This window comes from Aphidius gifuensis, linkage group LG3 (genome assembly GCF_014905175.1).
Source record: "Aphidius gifuensis isolate YNYX2018 linkage group LG3, ASM1490517v1, whole genome shotgun sequence".
Classification (NCBI taxonomy): domain Eukaryota; kingdom Metazoa; phylum Arthropoda; class Insecta; order Hymenoptera; family Braconidae; genus Aphidius; species Aphidius gifuensis.
This window is the reverse complement of record NC_057790.1, coordinates 2,106,251-2,125,461: the sequence shown is the minus strand read 5'-3', so window position 1 is coordinate 2,125,461 and position 19,211 is coordinate 2,106,251. Positions and strand designations below refer to the sequence as shown.

Below are 19,211 nucleotides of genomic sequence, written 5' to 3'. Positions count from 1 at the left end.
ACTTGGTATTCGAGGTACGGTCTAAACCACACTACATGATGTACCATTGTATATATATATTTAATATTATATTATATGAAAAAATAAAAAAAATAAAATAGGGAAGTAAGGGTGATCTAGAAAGATGACGATCGTCACGTTTGCTTCATCACGAATAAGTGTTGGATGAGTGAGCACGAGCCGGAAAGTAACTCGTCAGAAAAGGATGTAGTGATTTTTTTTTTTTTTTCAAAATTTATTTTTCCTCTTTTTATATACTTAAACGATGGAATATTTTATTTGACGATTATTTCAAGTATATTCAATGACCTTTGTTATTTTGATTATCATCGAAACTTTGTGGTTTATATATTTATCATTTTTATCAATTTATAAAATGGTAATAAGAATTTAAAAAAAATGATTTATCATTAATCGAGTGTGATTGGAAGAACAAGTCAATCTTGATTGAATCATAGACACAAAAAAACCAAAATAAAATCAAGATAAAAAGATTGCACATATCAAACTGCAAATGAATAAAATGAGCATGTCTTCAGGTCATATAACTCTAGGGCTAAAAGTCATAAATCCCTGATGAGTCTGAATTCAACGGTATCTCAATCGATTCATTGGCACACAAAGTGACTTATTCTCAATGTATGTGAGAGTTAAAAAGTGCGAGGGTATATATAATTTCATGTGAGGGCCATGAAGTGCAAGCACAGCAGAAGCATTCAGCAGTCAGCTCAGAAGCACAAGTAACATCACGCACACCAAAACTGGATAAAGATGAAAAATAAATAAATAAAATAACAACAGGAATGGAGAGTCAAGAAAGAATATATCCCTCAAGCTATGCTCAATATTAAAAAATATAAATAAATAAATAAAAACAAAGTAAAAATATAATAATAATAAGAGAGAGAGTGAGAGAGAAAATATCAAACATATATATATTTATAAAGCACTGTCTTGTATTTCTTGGTTTTACCTTCTGTTTTGCATTTGTTGATGATATCACAACGGGGCGGAGGGCGAAGTGGGCTTAACGGGCTGTCGCGTTCATGGGCGCGGTTGTTTCTTCTTCGAATATATTTATATATATATATTTAATATTTATATGAATGCTTACTGTTGCATGAGCACAGATTGTAAATAAAAAAAAATTAAGTTTAAAGAAAAAAATTATATTTGAAATCAAAAGTCAAGGCAGGTGCGTTTGTTTTTTTTTTGTTTTTTTTTTTTTATGTATATTATGTGGTTGACCCTAATTGAAAATTGAAAAGTCGTTCATCATGTGAAAAACTATTCAACTATGTTCTGCTTTCACCTTGTTGAAGAGTTGTATATTAATTTTTTTTTTTTTCTTTACTTTATGTATGAGAGTGTATGTGGTATCATGAAAAAATGTCGATTAATTTTTTTGTTTCTTTCTAGAACACTTGTGTTGTTTGGATTAAAATATAACCACAAGTTTATTATAACAAAAAAAAATTTATACTACATATTTCTTTAACATCTCTTTTACGATTATCGTTGTAGGTCTCTTCCATTGTCCAAGACATGTAGATGACAGATAAAGTTGTAATAAAAGATTGTCTCCTTTCTTTTTAAATATATGAAACTAACATATTTTATATTTATTGGCCCTGAGCTATGAAGATATATCCTATATATATTTCTTTTAATGTCGCAAGTATTTGGTAATAAACTATCTCTGTATAGAAAAAAAAGAAAAAAGAAAAAAAAACCAACGCAAGAATCATTTCTATAATTATACACCTTACATTATATGTACATTTCTACTTTCAACTTTACCAGATTTAATCATGATGGCTCTAGATTACAGAATATAAAATAAAAAGAAAAAAAAAATTAAATAAATAAAGTAAAATGAATCATGGCTACTTTCAAGAATCTCTTCTCGGTCATCAAACTTTTTAAAACCCATCTACATTTTTAGCATATACACAAGAAGATTGAGCAGTATCACGAAGTTACCGGTGGGGCACATCATAATCACTTTTCATACCGTGGGTTTACTCTCATCAAGTCAAAACGTGTCCAGCAAATGATATTATTTCCTTCATTTTCTGTCTCTCACTCAAGTGAACTCATTTTTTTTTTTTTTTTCCAGTTTCTTATTATTTTTCCTTCTTTTTTCTTGACGTTATTTCTTGTCATCACAGTGATGAACCAGGAAACACAATACCAAAAAAAACAAGAAAACTTTTTCAAAAAATCAAGTTTTTAATGAAAAAAAAAAAAAAAGCTCATCTGTTTACATTTGATATGTGTGACAACGATTTACATTCACAAGTCTCGTTAATTCTCACGGTGTATATATGTATATGCACTGCAGCAGTGAGTCCATTCGCCTGACAATACGAGGAATACAGGTGGACGGTGAAAGATTGAAGATAGTATAAATAATAAAAAACAAAAAATAAAAAAAATTAGTTAAAAAAAGGTAGTACGAAGGCACGACCTACTCGTTTCACGGCTGCACGGAGCCGATGTGACTTGAAACGAGAAACAAACGAGAGTGCCCCTTAACTGGAACCCTCAGATGACCTCTTCCTCTCTGACTCTCTCATACAAACCACAATTTCATTCTTCATCTTATAAATGTTTATTTTTATACATATATACCCCCTTCGTAGATTTGTTTCTTCGCTGTGTTCCTCTCATTTCAAGTTTCATTCCATTTGCAGATATACAGGCATTTATATGGACAGTAACCAAACACGTGCTGGTTTTTTTACATATAGTGTGCAGCTTGTTTGAATTCAGTATAACTAAGAAAAAAAAAAAACAAAAAAAACAACAAGTAAAGACACTGTGCTGAACGACTACACTGATCGTGGCATACGAGACTAGAGACATTCAAGAAGACGAGAGATATCTTTGAACGCGTTCTTGGAACGTAAGAAAATACAGAGCGTGAAAAGAAGATGTCGATGGTTTTTACCATACAATATATATATATGTTAAGATATACCGAGTTACTTCTTGAGTTAATACTAGGCGCAGAAATACACCCGTTAACACGACGAATAATTTGTGGATCGAGTGCACACGAGAATTGCTCCAAGATTAGAACGTTTACAACTGCAAGAGACACATTTACTCGAGAATTGCAAATCTATCGACTTCTTGATTTCATTCTCTATTTGTATTTTATTTTATTTTATTTTTTTATCATTTTTCGAATACAAATAGCTAATTAAGGTTATTCAAATCACATGAAATTCCTTAACTATATATATATTCTTTGAAGTTTGTAATTTCTTTTTCTTTTATTTGAAAAATTTTCTTTGTTTTTATGTCAACAATTTTATATGTGTTTATTGAAAGGTTCAAAAAGAAAAAAAGAGGAATATCTATATGGAGTTTAAAGGAGAGTTTATAACTGTTGTATATGAAAATTTATATTGAGGATGTATTATGATTTTTTTTTTTTTGTGGATAGCTCGATTAATCACATCATGGCGTAAATACATGTTGGAAAATCATCCCACGCTCGTAATAATAATTTCTATCTCATAATATCACAGTGTCTGTTATATGTTGATTATTCACACACAAAATCACTATACAGACATTGATCATTTGCATTTTACATTGTTGTGAAAATATTTTTTATACTTGGGCATATTACTGAGCTGCAGGTAAATTGACTAAATTTATTTCAACAATTTTCATAAATTTGTCATCATTATCAAGGAAAAAAAAAACAATCAACACTCTATTGCACGTTAAAACTTTAGTGATTTTTAAAAATAATTTTCCATCTAGAAAAAAAATATATTTCAATGAAATTATACAATTTTGAATGATAAAAAAAAAAAAAGAAAATAAAGAAATAAAAATCAGATGTTGGGGTTGAGATCAAGGCAGCCGACACGATACCATACAGGAACGTTTGTCATTCTCAATTATCTGCAGATGACAAAACTCATCCGACATAGTCTTGGAACAACAACACGACCTCGCCTACTATTATATTGCAATACAACATCGTGTGTGTATATACACTGTGTGGTTAAACCACGTGGAAAAGCGTTTCACGTGACTCGATTTTAAAACCGCGTAGATTTAAAATAAGTAAAAGTATGTAAAAATAAAATAAAATAAAAAATAGTATATTCACATATATGTGTTGCATGAACCGCAAAGGGTGCCGCCGTTTGCCGGAAGACACACTGGGTGAAGATAATTCACTGCGATCATAAATCTATCGATAATAGCTGCTTTGTGAAATACGCGAAAAGGTCATGGATATAGCTTCAATTATTACAAGTGTCAAATAATCATTTTAAATATTTTTCCATATATTTTATAATTTATTTATTTTATTGCGAATTGTGTGATAGCAAACAATCACCACTTTTTCTATCAAAAATAAAAAATGAAAACACAATAAAAATTCAACAATCAAATTAATGTTTTATTTGACTATATAAATAATTAATAACTTCCTTGCAAAATTAAAAAAAATTAAAGCTTTTATAGCTATTAAATAGTAGTAATAAAAAATTATAAAAATTAGTATATTTAATTACAAAAATAACAAAAGAAAAAATTCATAAACCTGCAAAACAAACCATAAAAAAATTTGTATAACGAGGGCAGAAAATTGAGAATTGCGGATGAGTGGGTGCGCGCTTGCAGCTCACACATCAATTCTCAATTTTATACCCGAGTTACACACTTGAATGTTTCGAACCGAGATTTTGATGCATGACTTTAATAATCAATTAAATTAATAATAATAATTAATTGAATCAATAATAATAATCAATTAAATTAAAAAATAAAAATTAATTTAATCAATAATATCAATTAATTTAATAAGCAATAATACAATTAAATCAATATAATTAATTAAATTAATATCAATAATCAATTTAATAAACAATAAAGATCAATTTAAAAAATGATAATAATCAATCCAATAAATAATAATAATAATCAATTAAATTAATAATAATAATAATTAATTAAATCAATAATAATAATCAATTTAATAAACAATAATAATCAATTAAATCAATATGTAATAATCATATAAATCAAAATAAAAAGTGTTTAATCAATAATATCAATTAATTTAATAAACAATAAAAATCAATTTAATAAATAATAATAATCAATCCAATAAATAATAATGATAATCAATTTAATTAATAATACTAATCAGTTCAATAAATAATAATAATTAATTTAGTTTATAATAATATTCAATTGAATTGATCATAATAATCAATTTAATTATATGTAATAATTAATTTAATTTACAACAATATTTAATGAATTAATAATTATAATCAATTATGTAACAATTAATTAAATTAAAATTTAATAATGACATTAATCAGTTGAATTCATTATAATGTGGTCTATTGACTTAGGACCAACGAACATACGTCACACAAACACATACACGACAATAAAATATCAAGCCAACGTGACTCTTGAATAATGTTATTTCCCCGGTGCTAATCCACCGCCGGGAGTGCACAAAATTTTCGAAGTGTGTAGAAAAATTTTCTACACAGTTCTCTACCACGCCGAGAGTGTATAGAATTTTCGCAGTGTCTAAAACTACGCCGACAGGAGAAGTTCCGGAATATGCCGTTTTCGAGGCTGAACGCATGCATCGAAAATCGAGGTTTCGATACATGAATGGCAAAAAAAAATTTGTATAACGAGCTGTCGTGTATTCCGTCACATGTGCGTATATTTTTCTACCACCACACTGGCACGTGCTTGCAATGATAGATACGCGGGGGAGAAGGAGGTAGGGTGGTATGATGAACATACACGCCTGCTGGTGGCAAGAGGGTAGATAGTGATCAAGAGTCATCTGGCACTAGCTGGACGCATCATTAAAACATATTAAAATTACTTACAATGAGGGCTGATTCATTTATTCAACTAATTGGACAGCTAACAAATAAGTCACTAAAATTTTTTTGGCATTTAAATAATAAATTTTATTATGAAACGTTAAAATTCATAATTAATATTAATTAAGTTATATATTAAATTAAATAATATTTCAAGTAATTTTAATATTATAATAATAAAAAATTTTTCGTCTATTGTAATGTAAATTTTATTTATTTACCACAAAACAGGTTTATATATATATTTTGTATTTAAAATGTCATTGAATATTTGATTCTCATAGATTATCAATATTATGTGTCATATAGTTTATGATGTTTCTCCTTGGGTGGTTTATGCTGTACACCTTCCGGTGCTTTGACAATAAAGCAAAAAAAAAAAAAAAAATAATATTACGATGGATGAGAAAAAAATTTAATATAAAATATATGCCATCGTGGTATTTTAGTTTGGCAATGTAACATTAAATTTGAGATACGTCTGTTCTTGAAATATAAATATAAGTTTTTTTTTTTTTTTTTTATTTATTTTTAAATCATAGAAGTTGTTGCATTCTTTGTCGTTCAACGCCTACAATAATCTCATTATGATGTTCAAATCCCAACGGGTGGTTACTGAATGCAAGCTTTGACAAGTTCACAATGCAAGGTGCTTTGTTATTTTTATTTAAATAGAATATTCTCTCTTTCTTGGTTCTTTTTTATATTTTTTATATATATTCGACTGTGGGATTTTTATTATTTGATTCACTTCTTTTGCAGAGCAAGTTTTCTTATTTTTCTTTCAATATCAACCAACACACAAAATATGTCCTACGGTGCGATCTCAATTCGAATGTGTTTTGGCTTGTTGGGAAAATATAGAGATGTCTTTCGATGGAATTTTTTTTTTTAACTAGATTTTTTTATTATTATCATTTTTTTTTTATTGTATTGGATTCTTGAGAACATTGCCCGCAGCGTTTGTTGCATGTTTTCGTGTTTATTTTCTTTTTAGTTTACGTATGCTGAGGAGAAAAAATAAATAATGTAAAAAAAAAAAATTGAAAAGGTAAAGATTTAAAGAATCTTATCCATTGGGTTGTTTTTGCTTTGGGCAAAGATTTTTATATGATTTGATAATATAAATATTTGATGTTTTTTTGAATAGCATATTTGTATGCATTATTGCATTGTAATGCCAGTTTGTTTAATTTATTTGTGACCAACAGTTGTCAGCAGTTTGAGAAAATACCAGCTTGTAATCATAAATCAAATGTTTATTTGTTGGAATTGAAATTAGATCGAAGTCTGTTGTTGTTCATTTTTTGTTTTTTATTGGGGTTAAAAAAGAGAAAATAAAATTTAGGGTAGAATGTTGAATCCTAAATTAATGATAAATATATTTATTGGCTCGTGCCAACTGACTCTTGTATTGTATAAATAACACGATGTATATATAAAAATATAAAAACTGGTATGTATTCAGCGTTGTCACGATACGGGCTAAATTTATAATACGCAATCGATTAATTTGTGAAAACCAAAAAATAAAAATATAAAAACAAAAGGACTAGCAGCCGGTCTTGGGGTTTACCTGGCACGCTACCATATTGGGCTTTGAAATTGATTCGGACGAGTCGAATACTGCCGTGACGAGGGACAACTGACCGTTTAATCGATCCAGTAATTGGTCGTTCAATCATAAATTTAGAAAAGTATACATACCTTAAGTATATTACAAAAAATAAATGTATATAAAAACATGAATGAACCAACTAATTAAATATAAAATATATATACAATTATAAAAATAAACTGTATAATAAAAATTAAAGAAAATAATTTAAAAAAACATTAATAATAATGAGTGAAAAGAAAAAAAAAAAAAAAGTTAATGATAATATCAATGAATCACTGATTTTTTTATTTCATTGAAATAATATTTCCCCTTTCAACACTTACCCCAATAGAATTTCCTGTTGCAATAACTCGATAAACCTCTTTTCAAATCGATTTCTTGATCAAACGACTGATAGAGCCGTCTATTGCAGACTCACTTATTCCATAAATTTCCCATCAATTATTGTGTTTTATGTCGTTAGTCATTAATTGCAATTGTCGCTGCCAATATGTCTGTAACAGCAATAATATTTCTTCAACTTAAACAAAGATTTATAAATAATTGTTTGGATAATAATTTGTTGGTGTTGTCTAAATACTTGAAGACTAATTTCATAAAAATTATGCTTAGAAATAAGCTGCAGCGAAAAGCTCCGAATTTTTTCTACAGGTCACGAAAAATATAAAATAGAAAAAAATGAAATTAAAATGTGAAACATTCAAAATTTAAACTCGCGAGTTAGTAGTAAAAAAATAAAGATGTACGATAAAAATTTAATTATGTATGTATAATTAAACTGAATATTTATTTATGATAAAAAATTCATCAGAATAATGACATATGACAATTAACTGATTTAATGTCATCATTCGTAATCATTTCTGAAAATCTATCGACACTGCATATGCGTGTGGCATTTTTTTTGTTAATTTTTATTTGTTTCATAGGACATCGTCACAGTGTACATTTTGTAAATTGTAATCTAACCATTTTGATTGCAGTCAATTGAAGTGAGCTTGCTATCAGTAAAATCTTGTCCACGTGCCCCATATGTCGTTTAACTCCCTTAAATTTTTTCCTCCACATGGTGTGGTCGTCTCTAAATTTATAGTGATACTTGTACATGCACCCCGACAACAACTATTAACCATCATATCTCATTTATATCATTATCTGCAAATAAAAAATTATTCATAGTTGCACGTACATTTTTATCAACACCAACGGATGGAGCATCATTCACTGCCAATATTTTTTTTTTAATTTATTTTTTTCATTTTACTATACATATAGTCAGCTGACATATGTCATATTCATATGTATATATTATTAAGAGACTCTCTGATCACTTGTCCATTATATTACTATCTTTATTATATTATATTTATTTTTAATACGAGAAAAAAAGAAAGTTATGAGCCGGGTGATAACAAATGCAAAATGTAGAAATACTTGATGTTAAAGAGAAGGAAAAAAAAATGAATAAAAAAATACATAGTTAATGCTTGTGGATAGATGATAAAAATGTCGAGACACAGACCTTGGTTGTGTATATGGGATATGTTTTGAAATTGTATAAAAAATTATTTTGTTATATCGGTGATGCATCGACATTCAAACGATGTACTTGACGCACATGCGTATACCTCACAGTGTCAACAATATTTTGAATGAAAAAAAATAAATAAAAAATTGAAAAGAGTAAATTTCTTATTGGTTGGAAAAAAATTCCACTACATTCAGCTTTTACCCACACGTAGAACTATCAAATGTCTGATGAATGGTCAAGAATGTCGTGCTATCAAAAAGATCTGTCCAAAGGGTCCAAGCATTGAATTTTTTTTTTTTTTTTTTAATTTAATTTGTGTTTTTAAAATATATGTTTGTCTCACTTTAACCTTCAACAAATGTATTTGAAAAATTCACTGGCATCCGTATAAGTTTTTAAGACAAAGACAGTTTGAAGAGGATGGCTCAAGACAGGTAGCGAAATACAAAGGAAACCGAACACGTAGTTCCCATTTTATTTGTCGAGTCTCTCTTGTGTTATTTTTATTTTTTTATTTGAGAAAATTAAGAGGAACAAGAGCATATATATACACAGACATAAGTGAAGACAGGTATATCAAAATTTGGGTTTATTTAATACAGGTGCATCACTCAATATTATACCTAATTATATGCCGTCAAAAAAAATCCAACAGGTACTATTCAAATCTGATGGCCTTTCAAAATTCCCTTTCGAAAAAATTCTTACGAAATTATATATATTACGCACTATGATATCTTATTTTTTTTTTATAAAGAAAAAAACAAAAAAATTCTTTACAGATTTTTCTCACTGATAATATCTTTTGTTTTTGATCGTTAATATCGATGGTTGTTGGAAATAAAAAACGCCACAAAAAAGAAGATAATAAAATAAAAAAAAGGGTAAAAATTGTGAAATGGCCGCGTACTTACGCGTCGGTTACTTGGGTCAGTTGATGCCTTTGCCACTTACGGGTGCGTTGTGGTGACCACCCACGGCGCCATCTTATCCACAATGATCTCACTGTTACGAGTCGGTACTCATCTTCTCAAGTTCCATATCCTGTATACCATGGACAAAAGCACGTTCAACGAGTATTGTTTTCTCACACCATGACCACCGCGAAATATGGCGCCATTCGCAAAAGTACTCATATATACTTTTTTATTTTATTTTTTATTTTCTTATTGTCTTTGTTTCTTTTTGGTTTATATATTTTTATTTATCTCTCGTTTGTTATTTTTTTGTCCATCATCATCATCATCATCATTATCATCATGATTTTGATGTTGTGTGTAGCGAATATAAAAGAGACATTTGATGTCCAACTTGAGATTGGTAAATCGTTCAGACATTAAATGTAAACGCCCATGCAACGATCGAATTAATGATCGTCAAGTGATCCTTAATTACAAGAGTTTTTGTAAATGTAATTGCAGTTGACATCAAATCATTTATCACCTGTTTTTTTTTACAGAGAAAATATATATATATATATATATATGTTGTTGTAAGTTACATTATTATTTTTTTTAATATACACAAAAATAAATTGCATGAATCAGAGTGTCATATTCATAAAATTTATTTGAGACATTGAAAATTATTATTATTACTTTTTTTTTTTTTTATTTTACAAATGGTATATTTGATGATGCAGATATATGCAAAAAAATAAATATGAAATCATTGGAGATGGTGCATGTAAGACAATATTGGAAAAATAAAAAAATGCAAAAAAAAAAAAGTAAAATTGAGTATTCGTTGGTGGTGGTCCATTCAAGGAAGATCCCTATCGCACCTGTATATGAGGTACTCATCGTAAAAACCAATAATTACGAGAAAACATTTACGTGACGTTCCAAGTGTGTTCGGTAAGTCTTACACACTGAATGGGATTCTTGAAGTTTTAACGCCTCGTCATGCAGCAACGGAAACGTCGTAAACTATCGACACACAATCACAAAATCATGATGCTATTTATTTTCTTCAACGTTATTTTTTTTTATATATTTTATTATTTTTATTCCACCTACTCAATTCAAAAGGTACTGTGCAGCATGTGTTACAGGTTTTGCTACTGGTTTTCGAAATTCCACAATGATATTATTCACTATTTTCTTTTTTTTTTTATTACTTCAAGTGATAATCTTCAGGTGTATATTCATTATTTAATTAAACTTAATAGCTAGATATATAAAAAAAAATATATTCATAATAAAATGATGCTGATGTTTTTTTAAAATATACTAAAAACACATAAAAATCGAAACTATTTTCACCTATCAAAGTGAAAATATATGAGAAATAAAAATACTGTTACACATCTATATAAATTTCGAAAAAAAAAAATATTTGAAATTATATTTGACACCTTTTAACGACTTGAAAATAAAAAACAAGAAAATGAAATATAAAATTTATTAAACATTTTGCTTTTATTTTATTAATTTTTTTAAATGATAAATATATTTGGGTGGACATATGAAATTTCTAAAAGTTGAAGAAATAGGTGCAGGTAATAGGTAGGTGGATAATTTTTATAATTTTATTTTTTGGCCTACCACGATGGAAAAATAAGAAATATAGTTCAAAAAAAGAACACACCATGTGGTCGCATCACCACGGGACCTATTAAAATTTTCAGTATGGCACACCCACCAAAAATTTTACTGGTTCATAGTTTCCCTGCTTTAGATACATATGTTATGTTGGTGTAAATTAATAGCTAATCCCTTGGCAAACCGTGAAATATACAAGCCACGCGTACCCCATACTGTCTATATGTTGCGTTATTGCATTCCGCGTTGAAACAATTTTTTTTTTTTTATTCATTCTTCAACAGACGGTCCACGCGTCTGTTTTTATATTTCAACCAAAACCAATTGTATTATCTGGCGTAACCAAAACTCCAACTTATTTTTAGAATATATCTATCGTCTGGTGCATCATCTTGATCATTAAAATCGATCGATTTATATTTTTTTTTTCATTTTATTTTTGATACCATTAGTTTGAGGAAACAATTGAGAGAATATCTTGTGTTAGGATATATTTCTTGGCTTACTGAAATATACAGCAAGTGACTTGGGCCAAGATCAATCCATCACCGTCAATGCAATTCTGTCAAGTGATCGATTACCATTGATTTTTATTTTATTTTTTTTATTGCGCAAAATAGATTCTCATGGTTTATTTTTTATTTATTCTCAAGGACAACTAACCATTGTCCATTTGTTGCAGTTTACAAGAATTGTCGTCAAACCAAAACCTTCCTCATTCTAAACTTATTTATATTGAATGAAATAAAAAAGAGGCATGTTTCCGCGACAAAAATTTCACGGAATTGTGAAAAATCCAATAAAAAGCTTATTGCTTAGTTCCTATTTATTTTCTTTTCTTTATTTTTTTATTCATTGTAGTAAGGAGACAATGTTTGGACAATGTTTGATGACCATTACATCGGATGTTGGTTCTAGAGCCATCTCATTGATCGGGTATTAATATCACAGCGTGTCATCAACCGCCCACCCAAAAAAGGAAAGAAACACCGACAATAACCAATGGGACATCCGGCGTGTATAATTCTACAGGTGGGAAATCCGTTGCGTATTTATAAATCTACAATACGAAACTCCCTAATGGGGCGTATAAATATATACATGTATGTTTTTTTTTTTTTTTTAGCAAAACTTTGATTCTATCAGACTGGCGCATCAAGGTGAATGTCCTTTTTTCTTCATTCATTTATCTAGAAAGACTTTTACAAATATTTATTTATTTTTTCTCATAGCATGTATATTTTTCTCAGGACTTGTCATGATGTGAAAAGCCAAGGTATACTGATTTCATCCTCGACAATATTTCAAACTGCATTAGCACAAAATTTATCATCTTCTGATAACGATGATTTCAATAAAAGCATATATAATCACCTTTGGAATATATATACATTTTTAAAAATATTTTTATTTAACATTATAATGTGCAAATATTCTTCTTAATTTTATCTTATATATTTATTATTTTTGTTGCATACCACAGATAGATTTAAGCACTTGGCTTAGATTTATAGATGTGCATATTGCTTGGTTTAAAAGTCACCATGGTGCAGTGTTGGCTTTATCAAGTTGTGTGTTTAATCGAGTTTCAAGTACCAACATCAAGAAACTATGTGGCTCATGTTAGGAAGCCTCTTCATCGCACGCGCGCTTAAGGCCTTGGTTGTGATAGTCAGACTATATGGTCTAGAGTTGTGATGAAAATTTTTTCCACACCTTGTTTGATAGGTAGATCGCTACGGGGGATAGGAAATGCTTCTTTAGCAAAGTGTGGGCGTTTGTATAAAGATATATACCGGTTTATCATCATCACTAAACTTGTGCACTTCACGTTCGTGTAAATATAAATTTTTATTTTTTATTTCAAATTTATTTTTTTTGTTTTCTATATATTCTTTTGCTTACCTTATAAACACTTGAATATTGCAATTTTATTCTACAACAATACAACAGTGAAGTAGACACGTGAAAGTCTGATCTTCATCATCAGGATCAACTTGTATATATAGTTTATAAAATTTTCTATATACTTCCTAACCCAACCTACCTACTTATACTTCTTCTTCATCTTCTTTTTCTTTATTATAATTTTTCATAATAAAATATCAAAAAAATATAAATACAATCATGCTTATAATGATGATGAATATAAAGATGATGATAATGATGATTGAGATGATATTTTTGAAAAAAAATAAAGTTTTTTTTTATTATTTAAAATTATTAAACCGTAACATTTTAATCAACACAATTGTTGATACTAGATTATATGAGGCACGTTAGGTGGTTTCGTGTTAGCCATGAACTAACCTCACGGCCACACGCCAGGTTTATATACTTGTACTGCAACAAAGTTAAGTGCTCAGATGTTTAAAACACTGACTGCACGAGTATTCAACCAACAAATATACACCAACACTTTATATATATAGTTATGGATTAAAGTGATGAAGACGATATCTATATCTATTTTAAATGTGAATTTTAGCAACGTTAATTTTACCGTTTCGATAAACCACCACAAACACCATCACAACTACTCAATCAGATAATTATTTATTTTTTATTTTTTATCATTATTTATATTTATTTTTAATATATATAAATTTTACCCTTGAATCATGATGATCATAAAATGACTTGAATTTAATATCACGATTAAAAAGAGAAAAAAAAAAAAAAAAGATTTATAATTCAAGATATTTACTATGTAATATTCAATTGTAAATGTATATTGTTTTGGTATATAAACGGTCAAGAACTATTATTCAATGTGAAATCTGTATAAGTAATTCAGATAAGGATTTAGTGAACACCATTGTGGAATGCAGTTTTGCATAAAGTCAGGGTCAACGTGAACCATCACAGTGTGTGCAAGAAGAATCAAAAGAAAGTAAAAAATATAAAAAGATATAGTGAAAAAGTGAGACAACTTAAAGTATCCATTCAGTGTTTAACTTCCCCTGGCCACCCTCGTTGTAAGTACCTGGACAATAAGCAGCTCGAGCTCATGATCACCACGATCCAAGAACATAAAACGACAATAATCCACACCAGTTCTTGTCTTGGTTATTATATTATTATTTATATTTATTTTTATATTCATTTTTTTTTCTTGTTTTACTGTGATTTTTCTCGAGTGTAGCTTAATCAGAAAATAATCCAGGCATATTTGTAAATGATTGCTTTAAAAAATATTGCCAAAGTACAAGTCATACATTGGATTATTTCTGGGCTTCTAAGTGTCAATAGTTTGTTCTTACATATAGCTATATATGAAATATAAATGTCTATTTTATGAGTAAAGTAGAAAAAATAAATAAATTGATAAATAAAATGATGAAAAAAAATACTTCCTCAATTACACAGACATAAACTTTAATGACTCTTTTTAAAGGTCTCTTTTTGAATTTTAAATTTAGTCAAGATGTTAACTACCTCATACTTGATCATCAGATAATATTATTATTAATTTATTTTGTTAATTAGAACAATTGTTTCTATTTTATTTTTTTTTCTAAATTACAAGCATGTTCGAGTGTTTTTTTTTTTTTTTTGCAATTTAAACTGTATCTGTGTTGTCTTAATCACCTAGTTGGTGTTTTGTCACAGTTAGGCAAACCTCTAAAGAGCAAAGAGAGATCCTAATCGTACAACTACTTAAAAAATTTAATCACGACGGTTTTCATATAATAATCAACTGTTAAAATCACAATATAACACAATTAAAATATCTCTAGGAGAGATTACATGTTTTTTTTTTTTTTAAATAAAAAAAAAATATATCTTTCAATAAGGTATAAGATTATTTGAAAATTTTAATATTCATATTACTGAGATATTTTCAAGGAATATACTCGGGTATGTACAATAAATAATCATCGTATTAACGAGATTAGAGAAGTAAAAACTAAAAAGATATCTCTTTTTTCATAATTCAGAGAAATTAAGGGATTTAAAAGAAAAACCTGCAGGCAATAAATTATATCCTGGCTTTTAACTTGTTTTTTAAATTTTCTGGATGATCTTCCAAGACGCACGTGGCCTGTCATTTGATAGTGATACTTGTAACGGATGTTCCAGCTACATTGGATAAAAGTCACATACTGCTGTAAGAATATTTCTAAATCCTTCAGAGGGTAAATTGTCAAACGCGTGCCGAACTGATAATCTTGCTATATAGACATACCAGTTTTAAAGTTAAATATAACTTTTAAAAAAATAAATAATACATTACTCAGTTATACCTGCTAATTTGTATATAACTGATTCATTTAAAATTTTTATTTTCCATATTGTATTTAAATATTTGAAGGTAAAGAGGTTTTTTGGATAAGTTAAGAAAAAAATAATATCATATATAAAATTAAAATAAAATAAAAAATGAAGAAGCCAACACTTGAACGCCAAATGAGATTGAATAAATTAACATACTTGCTACGCAACTGATACGATTTTGTCTGCAAAAAAGAAGCTGAATAAATTGAAAAGAGAGCAAGAATATCTGTCTTGCATATTGCGAGGGGGCAAGGGGGAGGGAAAGGAAAGCAAAGAAGAACATTTTTTTTTCCCCTCGTTCAATGTTTCAAGGACTTAACACCAGGTGCCGTGGCAAGGAACTTGATCACCGGAACATGTGCATCTGGATAAAATTCATTGCGTCAGTGAATTTTGAATTTTCATTAATAATCTGACTACAACTTATATATATCCATCTTTGATAATCCTTCACAACGATTTATTTAAAATTTGCAACAAAAAAAAATATAAAATAAAATATAACTGTATTTTTATATACGAACACACAAATAAGTTCATCAAGAATATATATGCGCGTATAAAATTGAACGTTTCAATATAATATTTATGATTTTACATGACATGAATCGATATTGTCAGTTCATCAGGACACAGTGGATTATTAAATGACGCGAGTTTGTATCCTCCTCTCAAGTGATCGTCAAAGAATTAACTTTGGCTTTCACGTGTTTTGAATATACTGTGGATATATTCAGTTCTTTGCGCTTTCTCCATGAAATAAAAGAGATAAAAGACAGAAAAAAAAAAGAAAGAAGAAGGAATAAAAAAATAAAAAACAATAAGAAAAGATATATAAGAAAAAAAAAAAACAGAATGAACAAACGGCCTTTCTCAATCTACCTTCGTCCAGGGCCAGTGTATATTGCTGGTGTTCGCAACAGTGGACTCTTTGGTCTCTCTAAGAAATACATTGAAAAATTGTGAGCTTTAGAGTTTATATATGAATATATGTGCACCCACCACATACACCTACACCAAGGTGCAATATACAGAGGCCCCAAAAAGTAATTCCGTGTGTTCATACAGCGGCTATGTGTGGTATCAGGTACGAATCTTCGTAATCTCAACGGCATCGACACATGGCTGTCCCAAGACTTCTTACCAAGGCGTGCATGATTCATTCACAATCGTAAATCACTCTTGGGTCCCACTTTATTGCTTTCGAGGACGGATCCACCCGAAAACCGTTTTCTCTGCACAAGAGATGACCAACCAAATATACACTAAAGAAAAACAACTTTTGCGAATATATGTATATACAAAACTCAACCCTTTTTTTTTTCATTATTATTAGTATTATTATTTTTATCTTTTTCCCTTTTGTCCATATTATTTCTTAAGCCTTATAGTCACGGGTCTTCCCTCAAGACATATACCGAGTTATTATTTTTTTCAAAGTGTCGACTCAAAAGTTTTACAACCTTTAATACTGAAAATGGAATTTTTTTTGTTTTTTTTTTTTTTTTTGCATCAATGGAACACACGGGAACCATAAGAAACGACAGATTATGATTTTTGTCTTTTTTTATTTGTCTGGCTTTTAACTTGATATTTTTTTATTATTATTATTATTTTTATTACATCGACAACACGACGGGTTATAATTGCAAAGATGCAGGTGAATAAAAATAAAAAAAAATTGAATGTCGAATGAAATTGCATTTAATTCTGATGATATGATGTCTGTATAGAGTATAGACATATGTTTAATATATTTTTGTGTTGAATATATAAAGAAGAAAATGAAAGTCAGTGAGCCACATGATAGAGCAGTTTGTTTCGACATTTTTCATATTGGTAAGATGACTGATTATGATTAGGTATGCCCGAAGGATGGACCGAATATTATTCTTCTTGTGTAATTAACAGTTTTAAAATGTACATTTTTATTATTTCTATGTATACATAATATATTTTATTTATTTTTTAAAATAAAATATATAATTTAACTCAATTTTTAAATTATATTTTTATCGAATAATAATTATTTAAATATTTAAAGTCAAGGTTTAAGTATTGTAAATTTAGATTTTGTATAAAATAGAATAAAAAAAAAAAAAAAAACGGAAATGTCTTTAAGAGGGTTCACCTTGGTACATCTGTCATGTAGGCCAATTTAGTCTTTAAAATATTTAATGTTATATATACCCAAGAAAGCGTGCCGATATATATATATTTATTTTTTTTTTTTTTTTTGTATATTTTCAAAGTGTCTTAAAGTACAAGCTATAAAATTTGATAGAAGGGTGGATAAATCTGGAGAGCTACAGACTCAGATAGACAACATCAGTCAGCATCTGTCTCTAAAGTAGAAAAAATAAAATATAAAAAAAGAAATGTGTTAATTTATCAGAAAAAAACACTCAACTGTTTAAAGGTCTTTGGGATAGGACAGTTTTTCTACATGACTTGGTATAAATTCAACTGTACAGTTATATTTTCTCTATTTAAAAATATATAGATTTAAATTATATTTGGGTCACAGTATCAATGACACCATCCCAATCATCTTTTTTTAAAAAACCCAATATTTCAACTTGAAAATAAAATTTTTTATTCAATTATATTTTTGCTATTTAAAATATTTAAACTAAATTTTATCTGATCATTGATATATTTTGTATGTCACCCAACAATTATTATATATTTCATTGTAATAAAAGATTTGAGCTTGAGATAAATATATTTTTATTTAAAACTTTTAAAAACCAATCAAGATCAATCTAAAATTTATCACGATTTCAGTATATATCCATATGAGATATACAAAATAATTGTTGACTTTGTAAAATAATACCAAACAAATTATTAATTTTTTTAAATTTCTAAATAACCTCGTTACTTGATCATTCAAAACTGTTATGCATCAAGATCTCATCGTCATATATATATTGTAAAAATATTTCAATATTAAAAATAAATAACATCATAAAATTTAGAGCACATATTGAACTGAAACCTTTATAATATTACTGAACACTTTCACTTGCAAGAAATTAGTTTATATATATGTTGTATAGAAATCTTTGAGTTTAAGGCTAGCTGATATTGTTCAAAACTAGAGCACCAGGCCATTTCACATGCTATATAATATTTATAATATATATTTTTATTTTGAAAAAAAAAATCTATACAAATAAAAAAAAAAAATTACGTCATTGGAACCATGATTGTCATAATTTACGAGACGGTTTAACGTTTCAACTTTTGTCCAGACAATAGTTTTACCCCTCGGGATATATATATTTCTATATAAGCAAGAACAAAAACATATTATATTTATATACATACCAATTCATGTA

At 28.2% G+C, this 19,211-nt stretch overlaps 1 long non-coding RNA gene across 1 annotated transcript in view; it reads right to left on the bottom strand.

The window, feature by feature from the left end:
* Positions 1-19,211, bottom strand: part of LOC122851392 — a 44,401-nt gene that overhangs the window by 11,027 nt on the left and 14,163 nt on the right. Inside the window, exon 3 of the long non-coding RNA XR_006373685.1 lies at positions 7,839-8,009. This is a non-coding gene — a long non-coding RNA (uncharacterized LOC122851392). The remainder of the gene's footprint in view (positions 1-7,838; positions 8,010-19,211) is intronic.